At 35.9% G+C, this 22,521-nt stretch overlaps 1 protein-coding gene across 7 annotated transcripts in view; it reads left to right on the top strand.

The window, feature by feature from the left end:
* The window catches only part of LOC128221930 (uncharacterized), a 161,580-nt gene that overhangs the window by 86,039 nt on the left and 53,020 nt on the right, over positions 1 to 22,521 (top strand). For 6 of the 7 annotated variants that reach the window (XM_052930620.1, XM_052930619.1, XM_052930621.1 and 3 more), the window contains one exon: positions 10,495 to 10,548. The gene's annotated coding sequence lies outside the window, so the exon portion shown is untranslated. Of the gene's footprint in view, positions 1 to 10,494; positions 10,549 to 19,717; positions 19,820 to 22,521 lie in introns of all 7 variants that reach the window. The other variant, XM_052930626.1, reaches the window with a different exon arrangement.

The raw sequence follows: 22,521 nt of genomic DNA, 5'->3' as shown, positions 1-22,521 counted from the left end.
TGTATAGCTAATAAGTGAATAACTGACAGGGAGATATAAGGCAAAACCATTACAAATTATCTTTGCCGTCATATTTTGGGAAACGCACAATTAATATATCATTGGCGGTATGTCATAATTGGTGTAATATGAGCTCAGCAGAAAGCAGCTTGCCTAAGGTAATTACCCTGGTTGTTTGTTCCGAATATATATATATATATATATATATATATATAGCCATCTGAATATTTTCGTTATGCGAAACGAAGTCTGCCTCAAAACGTTTTAATTATGAGCCTTGGTTATCACTCATTCACTTCGTATTTCATTATTATCCTTGTTCAAAAGTGCAGTGATGAAAGAGTTTCTGTTGTATTGAGATGAGTGATTGATTTGGTTTCAAAGCATTTGTTGGGATCCTCATTGTTTGGATTTTTGAGTTGTCTGCATTTAGTTTGAGACACTAGTCTTTTGAAATTCAACATTTTCATAGCAAATGGTATGCTTCCTCATATAACATAGGCAAGTTCGTTCATGTTCAATTAAGTTTAAATCGACAGTAAGCCTTAATAAGGTCAGACATGCGGTAAAAAGCCGACGGACGCATTTTATGTATTAGCATAATATTTACCCCTCTCAATGACAATAATAACAATTATAGTGCCTGTCATTAATATTTAGACCGTCGAATCGTAGACCAACGGATCGTCGTTCTTGCTATGCCATGAGTAATAGTCAATATATAAAATTATAATTGCAAAACATGTGCATCAAGTTCATAACTCAAAATAAACACTTCTAACAAATATCAATTTCGATGACATAAAGAGAAAATATATTTGTACTATTTGAAGATAAAATGTGTATACTTTTCCTTAAAACTCGAAAACAAATATATTGAAAACAACACTTCAAACACTTAAAGATTCAATAGATGGCAATGTGTGTGTTTTATAGAATAAAACATAAACATATCAATTATTTTTTGAAGAAAATGTAAATGCTTGCATTTTATTTTCAAGATTCTTCTTTCAAAAAGCACCACTCTCGTTCATTTGCTAAAGTACTAATTTCATAAAATTTTCATCGGTGAAATTTCAGCAAAACTATTTTCAAATACGTCTTTGCATTAAGGATATGGCAATGCAAACAAGTATTAAATATATATCATTGATGATATTCTAATCTGTCTGACGTTTGTTTGCGAATGAAAGATGAACCAGTATAATTTTGAAACCCAATGCAAATTTACATCCGCTGAACAATGACAAGCACTTGAAGTTATCTGATTTAGACCCTATACAACTGACATTGAAATGTTTGATAATTTAAATATGCTCAATACCTTTATGAATAGTTCATAAATAGTAATCTGCATGTAATGGTTTTAGATCAATTTAGATCAAATAAACTGTCTTTCCGTGGGGTAGGGGGACTATAAATACTGTCTTCACGTCACAGAAGGTTAGAATATTAAATGTTGATATTTATGTTCTTTAAAATTTAAAGACCGCTTTTTTCTTATACATAAGGTATACATGTGGGCTTCATCTCATCACGTTAAAAATTACTATACAAGGCAAGTCTAGGAACCAAAAAATGCCATTCTAGAGGTTCAGTATATCGCATACCGCGTATGGGACTCAACTGAGTGCAGACTTTTCCATCCAAAAAGCTGCAAAACTAAACGCTTGTATTGTGTTCTGCAAAATCACATTTTGAGATCGTGTATGTTCTGCGATATCGATTATTTATAAAGCATGTCCTAACTCATATAAGGTGTCATAATAGTTGTAAAGACATTTACAGTTGACATTTCTAGACAGAAAACAAATCTATTCATTTCCTATTCATCAGTTTAGGAAATAAATCCTGTGTATCCTCTTCCAAACAAAACATTCTCTTTGAATCTTGGTCAACATTTCATGTCCTAGTAAAGTGGAACATTTCTTTGATCAATCAGGCCATAAAGGTAACATGGAGAGTCTTCTTAATGATTAGCTGGCGCCATGCTGCTCACGGCAATTGAAGTTCATGTGAGACTTTACGAAAGCAAAATATATGCACTTAACCTCTTTGTAATGGCTTTCAATAAATGCCATTTTAGATAGCGGGGTAACGATGGTAAATCATTACATGACACAATGGAATGTCTAAATGCACTACAATATCCACCAATTTCTTATCATTTGTAAGATATTCAATATGGCAAACTGTCAGACGATCTGTTTTATAGATAAGAATAGGCGTCTTTTTATTTAGTACAATATGGAGTTTTATTTGTTTAAATGCATGTCAAATTGCCATGATTCCATACATTAGAAGGTCATTGTGTAAGACAATAATCATGCCTTTTTAGACATTTTATATTTTGTTTACCTTTCAAGCTTGAAGTCGACATGAATTTTTTTCATGATATCCTTCAAATTTACTTGATTTATGTTTTTTGTCAAACTTTCCAAATCAGTCAAACTGAGACATAAACAACATTTCACATTGATTATCATAAACAAGTGTCATTGACAGTCTTAGCATAATAATATAAAGCAAATGTTTTCGGATAAAAAAATTCAAAGAAAAGCGACGATTGTTAAGTTTGTGCAGCACGCCCAAGTGCCGGACAGCAAAAAAGTAAAGTGCTAATACGCAATTCTTTATATCGTTTAGTTGAGCAGTGGCAGTTTACACTCTAATATTGAACACAATTTATTACGCTTAAACCTTTTTTAAAATTTGATGAAATATTAATCTAATCTATCAATGACTGTTTTGATCATCTATAAGACAGTGTTATAACTGTTCTGTGCAATGCAATTCTTGAATTTGGTTTCAAGATGACTCTGCTTTGCCAACAATGTAAGGCTTAATCTTGTTTTCCTTAATTATTAGTACACTAACAGACACACACGAATGTACGCATACACACGCAAATAATGACACCACACACATCACGTATAAATAACTTTTTATTTACGTAAAATAAGATATTCAGATACACAATATGTATGTAAAAACGAGTCCATCAAAAGTCATTCGGGTCAATAAGGGCTTATCAGAAAGCAGAACCTTCTTTCACCCTGTCTGTTTGTTCCGTCCGCCCATCCGTTGTTTGAACATATATTTTAGATATGCGGCGTCATTAGGACTAGTGAAATAAAATCTCCTATAGTAATAACCCTGTCTATTTGTTTCGTCCGTCCATCCGTTGAATGCACATGTACATATACATGTGGTGTTATTATGACTTGTGAAAGTGGTACATCCACAGTAATTGGCCTGTATATCTGTTCTTCCCAACCTTCCGTCAATGACGCATGTATACAGTCATGCGGCATCATAAGGACTTAAGCGGCTTTCCTATAGTAATCACACTGTTAATGATTTGTCCCGTCCGTCTATTTGTTGTTGCACATGTACAAAGACATGCGGATTCACCATGATTTATGAAAGAGACTATCCTATAGTAATAAGACTGTCTATTTTTTCCCTCTGTCCATCGGTCATTTGCTCATATACTTAAGACATAAGGTGAATTTTGAAAGCGGCTCTACTGTAATAATTAACCTGTGTATTTAATCCGTCCGCCTATCTGGTGTTGGTACATACAATTAAGACATGGCACGTCATAAGGACTTGTGAAAGAGACTCTCATATAGTAATACACTTGTCTATTTGTTCTGTCCGTCCATCCGTCGTTTGCACATTTGGCACAGACATGGAACGTCATAAGGACTTGTGAAAGAGATTCTCCTATAGTTATAAGCCTGTCTATTTGTTCCGTCTTTACATCCGTCGTTTGCACATTTGGTAAAGACATGTAGCGTCATAAGGGTTTGTGAAAGAGACTCTCATATAGTATAAACCTGTGTATTTGTTCCCTCCGACAAACCATCGTGTGCACACATACTTAAATAATAAGGCGTCATTAGGAATTTTGAAAGCGGCTCTCCTGTAATAATTAACCTGTGTATTTAATCCGTCCGCCTATCTGGTGTTGGTACATACAATTAAGACATGACACGTCATCAGGACTTGTGAAAGAGACTCTCCTATAATAATACACCTGTCTATTGGTTCTGTTCGTCCATCCGTCGTTTGCACATTTGATACAGACGTTGGGCGTAATTTGGACTTGTAAAAGAGACTCTTCTATAGTAATAAGCATGTCAATTCGCTCTTTCCGTCCATCCATCGTTTTCACATTTGGTTAGGGCATGCAGCGACATAAGGATTTATTAAGGAGACTCTCATATAGTAATACCCCGTGCATTTGTTCCCTCTGTCTATCCGTCGTTTGCACATATACTTAAGTCATAAGACGTCATCAGGAATTTTGAAAGCGGCCCTCTTGTAATTATTAACCCGTGTATTTAATCATTCCGCCCATCTGGTGTTTGTACATACACTTAATACATGGCATGTTAAGATACTCTCATATAATGATAAGCCTGTCTATTTGTTCTGTCCGTCCAACCGTCGTTTGCACATTTGGTACAGACATGGAACGTCATAAGGACTTGTGAAAGAGACTCACATATAGTTATAAGCCTGTCTATTTGTTCCGTCCTTTCATCCGTCGTTTGCACATTTGGAAGAGACATGAGGCGTCACAAGGACTTGTGAAAGAAACTCTCCTATAGTAATAAACCTGTAATTGCTGGCACTTGCACACTAGTATATTATATATTGTGTGTTATAGAAACTGTAAGACTTCAAATGGTGTTACTTACTTTAACCTGTGTTCTTTCATTATGCGACAGTCCCTAGCATCACATCGGATGCAAGTTTTTTAAGTGTCGCTGAACGTTTGAAGCAACGGGGGATCTAAGGTTACAAACGTGTCTAACCATACATAAGTTATGCCGATTGTTGGATGTCCATATAATATTTGAGTATAACATTAAACGTATTGGATTTCTTGTTTTCTGAAGTTGATCAACTGTCTCAAAGTCATTGTAAGCCGTCAAGATTTCAAATACGAATTAAAACCAGACACAATCCATTCATTTCAGTATACTTCAAGTTACATGATCCAAAAGTTTTCAAATCCAATTTAAAAAACAAAAGATTGATCTAAAATGTGGACAAATAATATACAAATTCTTCTATTGACTGTCGTCCTTGGGTATATTTAAAGAGACGCATACCGTAGCGTTTGTAAATGATGAAATACGATCTATCTTCTTTGTCTATTCTTTTGAAGCTTGGTAAATATAAGGACACACCTTGAAGATCATTGACATTGTGTGTGCGGAATCAAAGCATTGTTTAAGTGAGTAGTATGGAAGTAATTGATTTTGTTTAAAAATGAGTAATTTTACATTCTGCTACGAGTTTAATCGATTATTTATTTGGATACGGAACGATTCCGTCAGTTTTTAGCATTATGTAAACTTTAAACCTTAACTCTTTATAGCGTTGCTAGCTATCATCCTCTTTATGAAATACTGAAGAATCTAGGTGATTTGGTAATATAGAGATACATTGCTAATAAATATCAAATATAAAGACTTATAGGTTGATAGTTTACGAAACAAACATAGAGGCTTATTTGTGGTGTGGCAATCGATAGCTTATGAGAGTGATGTAAGGCCATACTATTACAATATTACCGTAAGCCGGTTGTGGTGAGGCACTGAATTGCTAATGTGTGAACAACTGCAGTGAGGTAGTTTTGTTATAAAGACTGAAAGGTTGTCCGGATAGCACAGCGTTTAGCGCACTCGCTCCTTACCTAGACGACCTGGGTTACATTTCCCATCCTGGGCGCATGTGGTTTTGGTCTGTGGTCATCAACACTCTCGCGTGAAAATCGTGTCAACGAGAGTGATTAATATAATGTTGTAATAACTTGTTTCACAATCGCTGCACAATAAATGAGTTAACGCTTATGACTAAAAGTGAGATATACGGCCATATTATTATAAAGCTACCTTAGGCTAAATTGTGGTGTGACGCTGGATAGCTAATGAGTGAATGCCTAACACTGAGATATAAAGCAACATCATAACAATACTACTTTAGGTTAGCTCGTCAAGAGACCCTGGATAGCTAATGAGTGAATGACTGACACTGAGATATAAAGCAACATCATAACAATACTACTTTAGGTTAGCTCGTCAAGAGACCCTGGATAGCTAATGAGTGAATGACTGACAGTGAGATATACGGCCACACCATAACAAAACTACTTTAGGCTAGTTCGTTGAGAGCCACTTGATAGTTTATGAGTGAATGACTGACAGTGAGATATAAAGCAACGTCATAACAATACTACTTTAGGTTAGCTCGTCAAGAGACCCTGGATAGCTTATGAGTGAATGACTGACACTGAGATATAAAGCAACATCATAACAATACTACTTTAGGTTAGCTCGTCAAGAGACCCTGGATAGCTTATGAGTGAATGACTGACACTGAGATATAAAGCAACATCATAACAATACTACTTTAGGTTAGCTCGTCAAGAGACCCTGGATAGCTTATGAGTGAATGACTGACACTGAGATACAACGCAATATCATATTAATCTACCTTAGACTAGCTCGTCAAGAGACCCTTGATATCTAATGAGTGAATGACTGGCAGTGAGATATAAGGCAATATCATAACGCAACTACCTTAGGCTAGTTTGTGGTGAAACTCTGGGTTACTAATGAGTTAATGACTGACAGTGAGTACTGTGCATTTAAATTGAGAAAATGGTCTTTTAAATACGTTAGATTTTAATAATAAATATAATATGACCTTAGATAACAATGTCGGTGGGTTATTTTAAGTTCACTGCAGTTTAAATCGACCTTAATAAGTTCAGACATGTGGTAAAAAGCCGACAGAGGCATTTTATCTATTTGCGTATCTAGTACTCTTCTCAATTACAATGTTAACAATTCTAGTGTCAATCATTAATATCTAGGCCGGTGGATCATAAACCAACGGATCAATGGTTGTGCCATGCCTGAAGTAATTGTCATTATATACAATTATAATTGCAAAGCATGTTCGTCATGTTTAAAACTAAAAATAAACATTTCTGTTACAAGTTTATATTTCTGTGATATTAAGTGAAAAGGTCTTTGTACTATTTGAAAATGATAAATATTTATAGTTTCACACAGAACTTGAAAAACAACAACACTTTTTTAATAATCAAAGCTTCAATAGATGTCAAAAATAAATTTAATATATCATAAATGCATGAATCTATTTTGACAAGAACATATGTGAACAATTGCATTTAAAATTTACAGATTGTTCTTTCAAAAAACACAAATGTCGTTGAGTTACTAAAGTGCTGCTCTCGCATACAAGTTAATAATAAATAATGAATAATTGGATATTGATAGATGGATATATGTATGTGGTCACATTTGAAGAACATGTAACTACGTGATTATTTGTTCCAATGTAGCCTTTTAGCAAAACTGTTTTCACATATTTCTTTGCATTAAGCAAATGTCAATGGAAACAACTATTGAACATATATTTTTGCTGATAATATTATTCCTTTGACTTCTGTTTGCGAATGAAACATAAACCAGCAGTATTTCGAGACCCAATACAAATTTACATTCAGCTGAAGAATGTCACACACCCACAACGTGGCATACCCCCCGCTCGCTTATAAAACCCTATTGACGTGGCATACTCAAAGCGCGCCAATATTTAGATTGCTGTTGTCAAGAATACTGTTTAAATCGTTAAACTATACAAACAATCTATCATTGGACTTCTAACATTTTATATCAAAGAGGCACTCTTTTATTTTCACCCAAATCTTGAATGTGAGCGGAACTTGACACTTGTTCGCAATTCTATTATTCACACCTTGGATACCAGGTTAACACTGCTGTGCCACGCTAAAGCACAGTATTTGTTAAGAAAAGTAAGACGTATGTTATTTAAAGTTTAAGTTCACATTAATGGAAATATATATCTCAAATATGTGATTTAAGCTATCGTTTTTTGTGATTAAGGTCTGTATGTTATTTCAATTTTATCTATGCTATGTTTGTTTGCATGTACTAGTCTCTGCTGTTAGTAGAAGGAACATTTATTTTGGATAAGAAAGTGCACAGCGCTTATTTTAACGTTATCATGTCTCATTGTAGACTTCTTTCACATGCAGTAAATTTAGACTGATACAAGCTTTTTTATTTGTGAACTTCAAGTCATATTGCTTAGATACTTGGCTAAAAAAAGCATCCTTATGTATGGTGGCATATACCTGCCTTAAGATAGTCTGTTAACGTTCGCGAATTGTTTCGAGCTAACCATTATATTTTTGCAATAATTATCTAGCTATCGAGTTCATACTCGTGTTAATATCTTGGTACGATAATTATCATAAGACTAAAAACAGGCTTGGAAGTGCCCAGAAGTGTCACCTATTACCTTTTTATTTAGATGTACACCATTAACAGGTTATCTAGTTATGGTTTGTTAAGTCCACTTCATAAGCAAAATACTAACTGATTTACGTGGTTAGATTCGTATTACAACTTAGATATAAATGTACTTTGGGGTTCTAGCAGTAACTGCTTATCTAGTTATGGTTTGAGAATTCCCCTTTATAAGTTACATACATGTTTAGCGTAATAAGATTCGTGTTACCACTTAGCTATAAATGCATTCCAGATTCAGGCGCTAACATGTTATCTAGTTATGGTTTGCGAATTCCAGTAAATAAGTTAAATACCACCTGGTTAATGTAATACGATTCGCGTTACTTATTAAGTTATAATATGCCACCATACTTAAATGATGTATCTTATATAATTAACATATTATTTTGAAGTCAGGAAAAATCCTTATTATGGATTTTGAAATGTTTATGGTTGTCTATAAAACCACCCAAATAAATAACAATTAAAAAATTAAATAAAGCATATTGTTAAGAAACCAGGTTATTAAGTTTTTTAGCTCACCTGAGCACGTAGGTAGTAGTGTTCAAGCTGAGCTTTTCCTATCGCCCAACTCCCGGCGTCCGTCGTCCGTCCGTCGTTCGTCAACATCTAACGTCATCTCCACCAAAACCATCTGGCCAATTTAGATCAAACTCTTTTTTAAAATTATACAAATAAATGAATTCCATGCACGTAACTGAACTGAAAAAAATGAATCTCTTTTATGACAAAATCACAAATTGTTCACAAGTGACACTTACTGAATCGGCGTCATTCAGCAACTGTACCGAGGATAGCGGACATCCTCTCTATTAATGTATTCATTCTCAAGCGCAACAAAGCAGGGATAATGAAGAGGGCTTTTCCTTTCCTAGTCATCTACTTCATCATGTTTGCCATAATGGAAGCATGCCGCAACAATGACATCACCATATTAAAATACTAAACATCCGCAAACTGTTTGATACAAAACGCCTGTACTTCGTAACTATGTTATCCCATCCAAAAGATTACTGCCATACAGATGTAAATGATTTCTTACTATGCTGTGTACCTTGCGGTGTTTGCTAGCACATATACAATTGAAACTATAGAGTCGAGCAAAGCTAATTCAAAACTTTACTATGTTCAGAGACACAAAACAAGGGCTTTAACGACAATGAATTAGAGACACGAACGTATAAACATTTCATACACAACTACAAAAACCTCAAACAAATAACTCACGCATCAAAATAGCCTTACCAGTAAATTATTTGTTTACCGCTTTTCAATGTCATTGAAAGACGAGTCGTTTTGAATCCTGAATCTTCTTGGGGATTACACCTGTTTTGCAATAACCTCAAAATTGTCTCAATGATTTTCAATAATAACAAGATCAGAAATATAAACCTAATAAATAATACATTACAAGCCTTTATAATTTACTCCGTTTACCCTCGACTATCAAATTACTGAAAATCAATTCATCAACATGATTCTTCTTAATTATTTGTATAACCTATCCGTCTAACGCAATGCATATTTCACGGTATGACTGAGATGTATTGTATAGAGTTGTATTGAAGATATATTATGGTTTGTCGACTCGTAAGGTGCTGTTAGTGACGTATAAACTCAACGAATAAAATAAATGCCATATCAACACATTCCACTACATGAACTTTCTTTTCTCCTACTGTTTTTGTCATACTTTTAGAAACCGGAAACTTGAATTACATATTTCAAAAACACAAAAATGATGTCTTAGTTTTGAAATGTATCAGCTTGTTTTAACTTTAGGCCTGGATGTTAATTAAAACAGACGAAACGCAGATGTTTTCCCAAATTTAAATCATAAATACAAATCTCGACAGGTGTATTTTTTCTTTTCTGCTGAAAAAATACGAGGTTACGAAACAAGTATTTTAACTACAATATATTGGGTAGCATTGACCGTCTCGAAAATGCATTTGAAGTTGGTTTCGTCTTTCGTTTAAAACTCATAATAATCATATACTATAAATATAAGACTTTTATATCGATCAATCTTGTGTCAATATTGTTTTTTTCTTACATACGTTTCTGGATTTTGGGCCAGTATATTAAGTGTCATTAATATATTTTTCAGTTGGATGAAAGCAAGCCATTGAATCAAAGTAATTGGAATTGATAATGGGAGTAGGTAAGTTATCGTCATTCAAATTGTTTTGTACAAAACATGTTAAGAATACATTTTGGTGAGATAATTATCATAAGACTTAATACACACTTGAAAATGACCAAACTTTAGATTTAGAGCATTAACAGGTTTGCTATTTATGGTTTAGCTCTACTGAGCACGTAGCTAGTAGTGTTCAGACTGAGCTTTTCATTTCGCACAACGCCCGGCGTCCGTCGTCCGTCCGTCTGTCGTGCGTCAACAACTAATTTAGATGAAACTTCACCGTTCCAGGGATGGTGCTCTTTTTGAAATTATAAAAATTAATGAACTTCATGCAAAACTTTGTTTTCCATGTAACCGAAAAGAAAAAAAAAACTTTTCATGACAAAATCCATCAGGGCGAGAGCTCAGATATTGTGTAACATTGCTTAGTGGTTTCTTCCACTATTCAAACTATCCCCTGGGCCCACACCCTTGATATTTGTATGTAGCATCTAGTCCGTTCAGATTTAGCCCCTGGGGTCAAAATTGGGCACCGCCCCAGGGGTCACAATTTTCCTTTCAGCTTATGTAAGAAAAGTTTGAAAATATTCTTATCGAAACCGCTAGGCCAACACTTTTGATATTTTGTATGTAGCATTAAACAGTTGTCATTCACCAAGTTTGTGAAAAGATTGTCTCTGGGGACAAAACTGGCAACGCCCTGGAGTTCATCAGTTTCATAGACTTATATAGGAAAATCTTCTTTTCCTTAACGAAGTGGCGAAGACCTTTGATATTTATTATGTGGCATCATACGATTGCCCTCTACCAATTGTGTTTAAATAATGTCCCCAGGGTCAAAGCTTGTTCTAACGGTTTTGATGTACTTGTTTCTGAAGCAATGCAATATACCATGTTACCAAATATCAATGTTGTGCTAGGATGACAAAGACTGTTATTATTATCCTTGTTCAAAAGTGCAGCGATGAAAGAGTTTCTGTTGTATTGAGAAGAGTAATTGATTTGGTTTCAAAGCATTTGTTGGGATCCTTAACTCATTGTTTGGATTTTTGAGTTGTCTGCATTTAGTTTGAGACACTAGTATTTTCAAATTCAACATTTTCATAAAAAATGACATGCTTCCACATATAACATAGGGAAGTTCATTCAAGTTCAATTTAGTTTAAATCAATATTAAGCCTTCATAAGGTCAGACATGCGGTAAAAAGCCGACGGAGGCATTTTATGTATTAGCATAATTTTTACCCCTCTCAGTGACAATTATAACAATTATAGTGCCTGCCATTAATATTTAGACCGTCGAATCGTGGACCAACGGATCGTCGTTCTTCCTATGCCAAGAGTAATCGTCAATATATACAATTATAATTGCAAAACATGTGCATCATGTTTATAAATCAAAATAAACACTTCTAAAAATATCAATTTCGATGACATTAAGAGAAAATATATTTGTACTATTTAAACATATAATGTATATACCTTTCCTTAGAACATAGAAACAAATATATTGAAAAACAACACTTTAAACACTTAAAGCTTAAATAGATGGCAATGTGTGTGTTTGATATATTAACATATAAACATATCAATTAATTTTCTGAAAAAAAATGTTAATGATTGCATTCTATTTTTAAGATGCTTCTTTCAAAAAAACGTCACTTTCGTTTATTTGCTTAAGTGCTATTTTACAATATTACCATCGGTGACATTTTAGGAAAACTATTTTCAAATACGTCTTTGCATTAATGTTATGGCAATAAAACAACTATTAAATATATATTAATGCTGATAATCTCATCTGTCTGACGTTTGTTTGCGAATGAAAGATGAACAAGTATTATTTTGAAACCCAATAAAGATATACATCCGCTGAATAATGACAATACTAAATCTTCGATATGAATATATCAATTGGAATCTTGCAACATTAAAATGAGATATTTAAAATTGCATATACTTACACCCACAACGTGGCACACTACCCTACAATCCTATTGACTCACTTACTCAACAATATACACACACCATACACGTGGTACACTCCTCGCCCTTCACTACTCACACCCTTAGTGTAATACTCCCCACTCACACAACAATATACACACACCATACACGTGGTACACTCCTCGCCCTTAACTACTCACACCCATAGTGTAATACTCCCCACTCAAACAACAATACACACACCATACACGTGGTACATTCTTCGCCCTTAACAACTCACACCCTTAGTGAAATACTCCCCACTCACACATCATTACACACACCATACACGTGGTACACTATTCGCCCTTAACTACTCACACCCTTAGTGTAATACTCCCCACTCACACAACAATATACACACACCATACACGTGGTACACTATTCGCCCTTAGCTACTCACACCCTTAGTGTAATACTCCCCACTCACACAACAATACACACACCATACACGTGGTACACTCCTCGCCCTTAACTACTCACATCCTTAGTGTAATACTCCCCACCTACACAACAATATACACACACCATACACGTGGTACACTATTCGCCCTTAACTACTCACAACCTTAGTGTAATACTCCCCACTCACACAACAATATACACACACCATACACGTGGTACACTATTCGCCCTTAACAACTCACACCCTTAGTGTAATACTCCCCACTCACACAACAATATACACACACCATTCACGTGGTACACTACTAGCCCTCACCTACTCCCACTCTAAGTGTATTACTCCCCACTCACACAACAATACACACACCATACACGTCGTACATTCTTCGCCCTTACCTACTCACATCCTTAGTGTAATACTCCCCACTCACACAACAATATACACACACCATACACGTGGTACACTCCTCGCCCTTACCTACTCACACCCTTAGTGTAATACTTCCCATACACACCAATATACACACACCACACACGTGGTACACTTCTGGCCCTTAACTACTCATACACCTAGTGTAGAACTCCTCACTCAAACAATAATATACACACACCATACACGTGGTACACTCCTCGTCCTTAACTACTCACACACATAGTGTAACACTCCCGACTCACACAACAATATACACACACCATACACGTGGTACACTCCTCGCCCTTACCTACTCACACCCTTAGTATAATACTCCCCACTCACACCATACATGTGGTACACTCATCGACCCTACCAACTCACACCCTTAGTGCAATACTCCCCGCACACATCAATTTACACACACCATGCGCGTGGTACACTCCTCGCCCTTAACTACTCACACCCTTAGTGTAATACTTCCCATTCACACACACAAAAACAAAAACAAAAAACATTATACACGTGGTACACTCCTCGCCCTTAATTACTCACATCCGTAGAGTAATACTCCCCACTCACACAACAATACACACATCATACAAGTGGTACACTCCACATATAAAATATGCGGCGTCTTTATGACTAGTGATAACAATTATCCTATAGTAATTTCCCTGTCAATTTATTTCGTCCGTCCATCCGTCGAATGCACATGTACAAATACATGCGGGGTTATTTTGACTTGTGAAAGTGGTACATACACAGTAATTGACCTGTCTATTTGTTCTTTCAAACTATCCGTCAATGACACTTGTATACGGTGAAGCGGCATCATAAGGACTTAAACGGCTCTCCTATAGTAATCACACTGTTAATAATTTATCCCGTCCGTCTATTTGTCGTTTGCACATGTACACAGACTTATGAAAGAGACTATCCTATATAAATTAGCCTGTCTATTCGTTCCCTCCGTCCATCCGTCATTTGCACATATACTTAAGACATAAGGTGTCATTAGGGATTCTGAAAGCGGCTCTACTCTCATAATTAATCTGTGTATTTAATCCGTCCGCCCATCTGGTGTTTGTACATACACTTAAGACATGGCACGTCATAAGGACATGTGAAAAAGACTCTCCTATAGTAATACACCTGCCTATTTGTTCTGTCCGTCCATCCGTCGTTTGCACATTTGGCACAGACATGGAACGTCATAATGACTGGTGAAAGATACTCTCCTATAGTTTATAAGCCGGTCAATTTGTTCCGTCCGTCCATCTGTCGTTGGCACATTTGGTAAAGACATGTAGCGTCATAAGAACTTGTTAAAGAGACTCTCATATAGTATTAAGCCCGTTCATTTGTTCCTTCTGACCAACCATCGTTTGCACATATACTAAAATCATAAGGCGACATTGGGAATTTTGAAAGCGGCCCTCCTGTAATTAGTAACCTGTGTATTTAATCCTTCCGCCATTCTGTTGTTTGTACTTAGACTTAATGCAAGGCATTTCATAAAGATACTATCATATAATAATAAGCCTGTCTATTTGTTCCGTTCTTTCATCTGTCGTTTGCAAATTTGATAGAGACATGATGAGTCATAAGGACTTGTGAAAGAGACTCTCCTATAGTTATAAGTCTACTATTTGTTCCGTCCTTTCATCCGTCGTTTTCACATTTGATAGAGACATGATGCGTCATAAGGACTTGTGAAAGAGACTCTCCTATAGTAATAAACCTGTAATTGCTGGTAATTGCCCTCTTGTATGTTAAAGGGGTGTTGAAGAAACTGTAATACTTCAAATGGTGTTACATACTTTAACCTGTGTCCTCTCATTATGCGACAGTCTCTAGCATCACATCTGATACAAGTTTTTGAAATGTCGCTGAACGTTCTTGGCAATAATGACAATCTGATGCAAGTTTGTGATTAGTCGCTACACGTCCTTTTCAATACTGACAAATTGATGCAAGTTTGTAGCAACGGGGGATCTGAGGGTACAAACGTGTCTAACCATACATAAATTATGCCGATTGGTGGATGTCATAATTTTTGAGTATAGCATTAAACGTATTGGATGTGTTTTTTGATTGATCAACTGTCTCAAAGTCATTGTAAACCGTCAAGATTTCAAATACGAATTAAAACCAGACACAATCCATTCATTTCAGTATACTTCAAGTTACATGATCTAATAGTTTTCACATCCAATTAAAAAAAACAAAAAGTTGATCTAAAAAGTGGACAAATAATTTACAAATTCTTCTATTGACTGTCGTCCTTGGGTATTTTTAAAGAGGCGCATACCGTAGCCTTTGTAAATGATGAAATAAGATAAGATAAGATAAGATTATCTTTATTTAAAGTCGGTTATGATAAACATAAACAACACTAGCTGATAGCTATTTTCCGACATAATAGATTATCCAATAACAGACAAAAGACCTGAAAATATTCAATATCATAATATCACATGTTAATTAAAATGTTAAAACATGGGTTATAATGAGATCATTGGCTTCATTACGAGATAAATAAAAAGTTACTAGATAAAACATATTTATGATTTAAATACAGGTCCAATGCATTAAGTGAAATTTAAATAAAAGCAACAGTAAGACACAAAACATGTAATTCAAACAACAATACATATTTAAGTGATAAGATAGTTGTTAGCGGCTATTACAAAGCAATTCAACATATAGGACAGATGTGTACTATATACACAAATAAGATGCTGGAGGTGAACGCTTATCGTTTTCTAAAAAAAAAAATAAGACGAAAAGAAAATAAGACACTGAAGAAATATCACGCTTTACGATGCATAGATAAAAAATGGAAATTAAAGATCCTATTATCACCACGGTCAGACCTGTGGTGAACAGATTAGCATTCACTTCAAGCATAGAAATAAAACCAGACTACATAAAAGCAAAAGCTTTTTGCTAAGAAAAAGATGATGCCTTACTTACATACTAAAACATTATTATAATAATAAAACAGGAAACACAGAAATAATATGGCTATAAGCTATGAAGAGGTTATTATATTGGTCATGCACATCATTTGGAGAATATATAAACAGATAACAAAAGCACATAGTTCACATTTTATGCATAAAGCGACTAAGACACATTTCATCTACAGCTATACATTTGTTAAACAAGCACAAACAGTAGTTAGTAAAGCTTACAAGCACATAAGGTAAAAGTTATAACAGAAAAGCGGTTAAACTATACACACATAGAGCATTTACATTTGCTGCCACTCCAAGTGTCAGTCTCTTAAACTCTTTGAAGTCAGTAGTTGTGCGTAATTCGTTTGGTAGACTGTTCCATACTTGGGTGCCCTCAAAACGAAAGCTTTTCTTACCATAAGTAACTGTATTTACACTTGGAATGTCGAGTATGTTTTTTTTATGTCTGAAAGAGTAATGTTTAGATTTAACAGAGACAAGTTCTTGAATGTAAATGTGAGATAACTTGTGTAAGCATTTGAAAACTTCAACAGCGATTTGTCTTAGCCTGCTTATATGTAGGGTTGGCATATTTACCCTTTCTAAAAGCTGTTTATAACTCGATGTATAATCATCAAAGACTAATTTTAGAGCTCTATATTGCATTTTTTCTAGTTTTGAAGTGTTTTGTTGATTACAGAAATGCCATACTAAAGGACAGTAGTCGAAATTGGAACGGACAAAACATTTGTAGATAAGAAATTTTGGTTTTTGTGTGAGAAATTTAGACAATCTTGACAAAACATTTATTTGCCGGGCTCATTTCTTACAAATAGTTGCAACATGAGCATCAAAGTTTAACAGTGAATCAATTTCTACTCCTAGGAGTTTAACACTTTCTTCACATTGTATTTCTGAGTTTTCAATTATGAAGGAATCTATTTTACTTAATGTGGACTTTCCGATACATATTGATTGAAATTTATCAGGATTTGCTTGCATTAGATTATCTTCAAACCACTTAATTAGGATAGCACTTTCAGATTCAAGAACTTATTTTAGGTTGTTGATGATGGAATCACAGTGAGATAAAGTATTGACGTCAGCATAGTTGTAAACTTTGGCTTGATTAATGAAATAAAATATATCATTGATAAAATATTGAAAATCAACTGTCCCAAGATCGATCCCTGTGGTACGCCTTTTGATATATCCATCCACTCACTATGAAAATCGCCCAGTTTTACTCCTTGTTTGCGGTTAGTCAAATAATCATGCATAAGGTCGGAAGCTTTTTCGGAGAGCCCATTGGCTTTAAGTTTTAGGACAATAAGATCGTGGGGGAGGCAGTCGAAGGCCTTGGACATGTCCATCAGTATAGCCGCTTCATACGTATGGTTGTCCAAGGCCCTCTTCCAAACCTCCATTAATCGGAGAAGAGTAGTTTGGCAACCAAAATTTGTTCTAAAAGCTGATAAGAAATTATGAAAAATATTTTCAAAATGAAAACAGAGTTGCTCACTAACCAACTGCTCGAAAACTTTGGATATAGTAGGAAGAATACTGACAGGTCGATAATTTTTCTTTTTGAATGGGTCTTCTTTTTTAAACACGGTGTAACTTGAGCAAGTTTGAGAGCATTTGGGAAGTTTCCTGTTGCAAAAGATGTGTTGACAATATTTGTAAGGTGTTCTGTCAGTGAAACTGCACCTGCACCCTTGGTGGGAGATTATCCACACCAGTGGCTTTCTTAGAGTCAATACTGCATAACAGTAACATCTAGATTTGAAGGCTCAGCAATTTTTGTATAGCATGTTGAACCCTTGACAACATTTTTAATGTTGTAAGTGTCACGGATTTGTGAAATTGGTTAACATTTAGCTGGCTTATTTAAGTCAAAATTTAGATCTCCTATAACTAATATATGGCCATAGTTTAATAACATTTTATCAAGTGAAATTGAGATATCTTCTAAAAATATTGTGTATTTTGCAGTAGGGGGCTTATACAGTGCTAAAATACCCCGTTTTCTATTAGACTGTGCATGGACAGTTCAAAACACACAGATTCTAAATGTTCACATTCATAATCAGTTCTTCTTCTAAAAGGGAGATCATATCTTATGTATACTAAAATTCCCCCGCCAAACCTATTTCAGTCCTTTCTTTGCATTTTGAAAACTTTAAAAGTATATAAGTTATTGTTAAAAGATACATCTAACTTTGTTTCTGATAATACAAGCATGTCTACAAGAATTTCACTCAAAATACGATCTCTCTTATTTGTCTATGCTTTTAAAGCTGGGTAAATATAAGGAAACACCTTGAAGATCATGGACATTGTGTATGCGGAATCAAAAATAACAATAATTTAAAATTGGATTAAGTGAGTAGTATGGAAGTAATGGATTTTGTTTAAAAAATTAGTAATTTTACATTCTGCTACGAGTTTAATTGATTATTTATTTGATACGGAACGATTCCGTCAGTTTTTAGCATTATGTAACTTTAAACTTTAACTCTTTATAGCGCTGCTAGCTATCATCCTCTTTATGTCGTACAGTATTTGTACTGCTAGAAGCATCTAGATGATTTGGTAATATAGAGATACATTGCTAATAAATATCAAATATAAAGACGAATAGGTTGATCGTTTTCGAAACAAACATAGAGGCTAATTTGTGGTGTGGCAATCGACAGCTTATGGGAGTGATGTAAGGCCGTACCAATACAAAATTACCGTAGGCCGGTTGTGGTGAGGCACTGAATTGCTAATGTGTGAACAACTGCAGTGAGGTTGTTTTGTTATGAAGACTGAATAATTGTCCGGTTAGCGCAGCGGTTATCGCACTCGCTCCTCACCTAGGCGACCCGGGTTCAATTCCCAGCCTGGGCGCATGTGGGTTTGGTCTGTGGTCACCAACACTCTCGCGAGAAAATCGTGCCAACAAGAGTGATTAATATAATGGTGTAATAACTTGTTTTACACTCGTTGCACAATGAATAAGTTTACACTTATGACTGAAAGTGAGATACAAGGCCATATCATTATAAAGCTATCTTAGGCTACGTTTTGATGTGACGCTGGATAGCTAATGAGTGAATGACTAACACTGATATATAAAGCAATATCATAACAAAACTACCTTAGGCTAGCTCGTCAAGAGACCCTGGATAGCTTATGAGTTAATACCGCACTGAAATGCTAATTCAATATATTTTTGCGATAATTATCTAGCTATCCTTGCTACGAGTCCGTGAAAGCTTTGATCGGACGTGTGTTATTGCTCGGACAGAAATGTTGGACTAATCTTGGCAAATGAAAACGTACATGGATATATCTTATACGTTGTAAATGGTAAATGTAATACGGAAAAGTATATCTGTTGCGTCGACGTTTGAATGCTCGTTTTCTTTTCCAGTACGTTGTACGGGCTCTGCTTCCTTATGCTTCTCGGGTGACGACGGATTCGTGTAGTCTTGTGGGTCTAACGTTGTTGTACCCTTGGGTGTTTCCTGTTCCGGTACGCGCAGCGCACTTTCGAGCGTAATGGCATCGGCGTACGATTCGGACTGTATAGAACTTTTTAAGGGCGCTGCTCCCTCTGTCGTTTTGTTGACGGCAATGATTTAGTATTGTCCTGTGCGATTATTGTCGTCATTTTGGAGTTATCTTAAGTTATACTTTTATGCATGTCCTGATTCCTAGAGCGCACTTTACTTATCAGCGTAATAGCATCGGCGTATGTTTTTGGCTGTACAGCGTCAGCTCCTGCATCATGACCACTATAGCTCACGGGTGTATCATCGGTTTTATTCCAAGCACCGTTGATTTACGGTCGCTATGGAAGGGCCAAGACGCTTTACCTCAGTCTGAAGCTTACTGATTTCGAAAGTAGCGGTTGCTTCCGGTAGCCTCGCAAGTACACTTCTAAACGTTCCGTTAAGCACTCTGTAATCATGTCAGTTTGAATAGCTGCGACAAGCACTGACTATTTAGCTTGTTATGCCGATATCTAATGCTATGTTCTCACCGCCGATCAGATCAACTCGATCGTCCCGATCACATTAATTCCCCGATGAAGCCCGACCAAGCTCGATTGAATGCACATTCACGACTCCTACACGACCTCAAGTCGACCCTACACGATTTTTTACGACTTCTTCTCGACGACAACCTGACCAACATCCCGACTTCTTCTCGATCACCCAGACCTACGCGAGTCATACACGATCTCAACTAGACAAGCTGGACCTCTGCTCGATCGTTGCCAGATTTCCACCCGACCAGATCGTAATGATCGTAATCGAGTCGTGAATAGTCGTGTATCGAATTGTTTAGAACAAAAATCTTCAAACATTCCTGGTTCAAATCAGTTCATGATGGAACTCGTGTATGGTCGAATAACTATCGGGAAGCGATCGTGTGTGGTCGTGTAGCAGTCGGGTAGTAGTCTAGTTATTCTGGACAATAGATCGAACAGAGGTCGAGTTGAACGGGTTGCGATCGGATAATGCTCGAGTAGAAGTCGAGATGATCGTGTACAGATCGGGTAAGAGATGTATACCCGACCAAACTAGATTGTTACACGATTTATTCTCGATCAACTAGATCTTCTACTCGATCACTATACGATCGCTTCTCGACCGCTTATCTACTCGATCGCTACTCGAATTGTTTTAACATGTCAAAAAATTCGGGTAAGAAGCCCGATCCATGCCGACCGAGGTAGACCGCTCCGACCACCCCCGATCACGCATGCAGACCGAGCTAGACCGGTACCCGATCGCTTGATCGTGCTTTATCGAGTTGATCTGATCGGCGGTGAGAACACAGCATTAAAATTTTCAGAATTCATATTTGCCATGAATGCAAATAAGTCAGGTTGAAAGATGCTTTCGTTCGGCGATGGACAGTCATTGCACAAGATTATAGTGTCATTTCCAGCGCTTGTAAATATCTCTCTATATAGCAGTCATTGGCGTATTTTTTCCCTGATGGCTTGCGACGAGTTCCTACGGTTTACAAGGCGGGTGCGTGGGCAATCCGGAAGTGCACGTGCTCTGTCCGCAAGCCGATGCCAGTACTCATCAATCTTTGTATAATCATTGCAGCATAATCTTAATATTTCACGTATATAATCCTCACGACACGAGTTTGTAATCAAGTTTCTGAAATAACTGCTGGGGAAGCGGGGGTTTTGATAAATCAACATCAGGGTCCTCGAACGAAGCGTCATCCTCGAAGATGCTGTTACACTGGCTAGCAGTCCGTTCGCGCTTAATGCGCAAATTCTTTCGTTTACCAGTACTTTAAGGTCCGTTTCATCGGTTGACATCTTGAATACACTATTGTCCCGTTATGTTAGCTGTTGATTGATGTCCCTCTATTTAATCATGTACTGGGGCTATCAAGAGAACCGAGGAGCGTGGCCCCTAGGCAAGTCTTCGTTTATAAACATAAACATAGGCTACTATGACAACTGCTCAACAATATGTCTTTGTTATCATTAACACAATGAGCCATCAACGTTTTATCAAATAATTTGCTCCATTTAATCTCTTTTTTAACAATGTTTCGTATGTGTGTAGCAAAAACTTACCTTAGTAATAATATCCAAAAATGACCATAAAAATCTACAATTCACATTGCAATTATTAGTTTTTCTTTTTTCAAATTTATCACACAACTTTTGTTGCTAGCTTTAATGTATCAAATGTATTATCGCAAGCTTAAAGGTATCCGATGTTCTATCTCAGGCTTTTATGAATTCTATGTAAGCAAGCTTTAAAGTTTCCATTGTAGAATCACTTGATTTAAGGTATCCGATGTACTATTGCAAGCTTTAAGGTTTCCTGTACTATCACATGCTAAAAGGTATCTGAAGTACAGTCGCAAGGCTTAAGGTATCTGAAGTACAATTGCAAGCCTTAAATTATACGATATACCATTGCAAGCTTTAAGGTATCCGATGTACAATCACAAGCTTTAAGATATCTTATGTACTTTAAGATGTCCGATATTATTTTACAAGCTTTAAGGTATGCAGTACTATCACAAGTATTAAATTATCTGATATACTATTGCAAGCTTTAAGGTATCTGATGTACAATTGCCAGCTTTAAGTTAACATACATACTATTGTAAGCTTTAAGTTATCCTATGTTTTATCGCAAGCTTTAAGGTGTCTGATGTGCTATCGTAAGTTTTAAGGTATCTGATGTA

This window comes from Mya arenaria, chromosome 16 (genome assembly GCF_026914265.1).
Source record: "Mya arenaria isolate MELC-2E11 chromosome 16, ASM2691426v1".
Lineage (NCBI taxonomy): Eukaryota > Metazoa > Mollusca > Bivalvia > Myida > Myidae > Mya > Mya arenaria.
Note: the sequence above shows the minus strand (reverse complement) of the source record. Positions and strands in the feature narration are given on the sequence as shown.